The following is a 3,148-nucleotide window of genomic DNA, read 5'->3' as shown; positions in this document are numbered from 1 at the left end:
AGATTAACCCCAGCCATTCAGAATGGCCCCCTATAATATCCTAATCAAAATGCTTACTGGCAACATATTAATCATTTTTTAAATAATATTTTATTGTGTTTCAGGTGAAAGTTTATACAGCAAATTAGATTTCCATTTAATAATTTTTATACAAGTTGTTTCATGCCATTGGTTACAGTTTTTACGATGTGTCGGCATCTCATGATTTCCATTCTGTTTTTTCTGTTTCCACTGATCTAGCTTCCTTGCCCCTCCTTGCCTTCTCATCTTTGCTTTTGGGTACCTGGTGATCATTTGGTCTCATTTAATTATTTAAGGGAGCACATTACTCATGGGTGATGTTGTTTATTTTATATGCCAGTCTTTATTTGGCTGAAAGGTGACCTGCAGAAATAGCTTCAAATCTAAGTTCAGAGGTTATCTTAGGGTGATAGTCTCGGGTAAAACTGTGGAACGCTTCATGAATTCGCATGAATTTTACAGGGGCCATGCTAATTTTCTCGGTATTCCAATTTTAGTATATGTGCTGCCGAAGTGAGCACACAGTGTATTAATTCTTGGTTACCCATGCAGAATGCTCAGACTAAGATTTTCGCCTCTGAAGATTATTGGTTTTATTGCCATAAATGTTCCTTCACTTGTATATTTATTTATTTCTCCACCTCAGACCTCCCCCCTTAATTTGAGTTGCAGCCTGTATATTTTGGGGCTAAGTATAGCCTTAATATTTTGCTGACTACATTAATATCAATATGCCCTGGTGTAATTGGATGTGAGCACACTTAACTGTGCAAACAATTCATTAGACTGGCCTGCTAGCACCATAATAAATTCTTGATGTGGAAGTAGTTAAATCAGTGGTCAAAATACACCAGCTTAATCTAACCCTTTGATCTCATCCCATTCCATTACATGTATAGAAAAATGTTTTGTTCAGACCACTTGTTTTCAAATTCTGGTGACTGCTTGGTACACAGTGTTTGAAAACCTTAGTTGCCATAGCCCCTGCCCCTGTTGCTTTGGCTTTCAGTATACCTCCTGTGCTCTCTGACTGCCTGCACCTTTTGCTTTAAACTTCGTCTGCTCGTTTATGCCTCTGTGGATATTTGATCCCCAGTCAGTATGGATTTCCTCTATCATGTTGCCCTTTCCCTTCTAAGCCCATCTCTTACCTCAGGCCTTCTTGACTTAATGGTTTCTAGTTCGAGTCCTTTTCCTTCTCCAAAACCTCATGCTGGCTCAACAATCAGACTCATTATCACCCATTTTATTTTACCTATCTGAAATTTTGGCTCTGCCAGGAGTCTGAAAGTATGGAAACTATCTCCAGTGGCATCAACATGTACAGGGGGCACCTACTGTATTTGTTTGCCCACAGTCATTCAATCTTCTTCTTATAAAAAGCTGCAACTTTTCTATGCCAAAACACGTATTTCAATAGCCTATGTGATTTGGGTGGAGTCCTGGTGGTGCAGTGGTTATGAGCTCGGCTGCTAACCAAAAGGTTGGCAGTTCAAATCCACCAGCCGCTCCTTGAAAACCCTATGGGGCAGTTCTACTCTGTCCTAAGGGTCACTGTGAGTCAGAATCGGCTCAACAGGTATGGGTTGTTGTTGTTTGTTTTGTTAATTGTTACAGGAGCAAATTGCCAAGTCTTTCTTGTGCGGATTGGCTGGGTGGATTCAAACTGCCGACATTTTAGTTAACAGCCAAGTGCTTAACCACTGTGCCACCAGGGCTCCTCCTTTGGGGTTAAAAACACTTAAATAAGGGACTTTTATGAAGTATAGGAGAAAAAAAAAAATCTAAACCCGTTGGTGTCCAGGCGATTCCGACTCATAGCGACCCTAGAGGACAGAGTAGAACTGCTTCATAGGGTTTCCAAGGAGCAGCTGGTGGATTCCAACTGCTGACCTTTTGGTTAGCAACTGTTGCTCTTAACCACTGCACTACCAGGGCTCCTATAAGAAAATAAGTGTGGTAAAATTTGTTATTTTATGTGGCCTTTGCCTTGGTTCTTTGAAAAAACAACTTGAGGGATTTTTTTCCCCTAAGCCCTGAGGAGTTACATTTGCCCTAGTTTTCTACCCTAAAGGGTTTCTTCCATTTCCTGAGTAAGCTGTAAACAAGTTGGTTTGATACTTTTTGTCTGGTCCTGGGCTGCAGCCTGCCCTGTGACTGGTATGCAACTTGCAGTTATTAGTCAATATACTATGCAAATAAAGTGACTATAGTCTATTATGCAAATGAAGTATCGATAGACTACCGAGAGGGGATTGGTTAGTTTGTGTCCCTGAGGGGAGGGCCATGCTTTGAAATTGACAAGGAGTGTTTGTATATATTACAGCTGATTCCACAGAGGTTTTTCAGACGAAGCAGAAAAAAGCGGAAAGAAGAAAAGACGAGAGCAAAGAGAATAAACAGAGAGAGAGGAGGCAAGGAACCTCCTAAAATAGCTGTAACGTCAAGGGCTGTAACACTGAACACTGTGAAAGGTCTGAAAGGGGTCCAGTGGCAGAGTTAGTGATGAGAGCAGAAACCTACTGCCAGGAATGCAGCTAAGAGAGCTGAAGAAAATGGCTACACTTGCTATGAGATGGGTCAGTTAGCAATGGAGAGGCTGACAGCAGGAAGGCCAAAGGCAGAGAGGCCTGTCCTGAGGGAACCAAGCAGAGGCCTGTCCTCAGGGGCATAAGAGGAGGCCTGCATGGCAGAAAGAAGGGCCTGCTTGCTTGCACAGCCTAGAGGAGCTGAGAGAGTTGTCCTGCACTGAAGAAGTGAGGTATGTGTTCTCTTCAGCAGAGGCTTCCAGACTTTGCCTACATGCTTCCTGATCCTGATCCTGAGTTGTAGCATGTTGATTCTGATCCTGAGTTGTACTCCGTTGTTGTTGTTGTTAGGTGCTATTAGGTTGGTTCCAACTTGTAGTGACCCTATGCACAACAGAACGAGACACTACCTAGTTCCGCACCATCCTCATGATTGTTGTTATACTTGAGCCAGCTGTGACAGCCACTGTGTCAATCCATCTAGTTGAGGGTCTTCCTCTGTTTCACTGACCCTCTACTTTACCAAGCGTAATGTCCTTCTCCAGGAACTGATCCTTCCTGATAACATGTCCAAAGTATGTGAGACAAAGTCTGGCCAT

The 3,148-nt window shown here is 42.6% G+C and overlaps 1 pseudogene; it reads right to left on the bottom strand.

Annotated features, from left to right (window-relative positions):
- Positions 1-442: 442 nt before the first annotated feature.
- Positions 443-542, bottom strand: LOC111819757 (uncharacterized; annotated as a pseudogene).
- Between the last annotated feature and the right edge of the window lie 2,606 nt (positions 543-3,148).

Source organism: Trichechus manatus, unplaced genomic scaffold, assembly GCF_000243295.1.
Source record: "Trichechus manatus latirostris isolate Lorelei unplaced genomic scaffold, TriManLat1.0 scaffold00017, whole genome shotgun sequence".
In the NCBI taxonomy this organism is placed as follows: Eukaryota; Metazoa; Chordata; class Mammalia; order Sirenia; family Trichechidae; genus Trichechus; species Trichechus manatus.
This window is presented reverse-complemented; position numbering and strand designations above follow the sequence as displayed.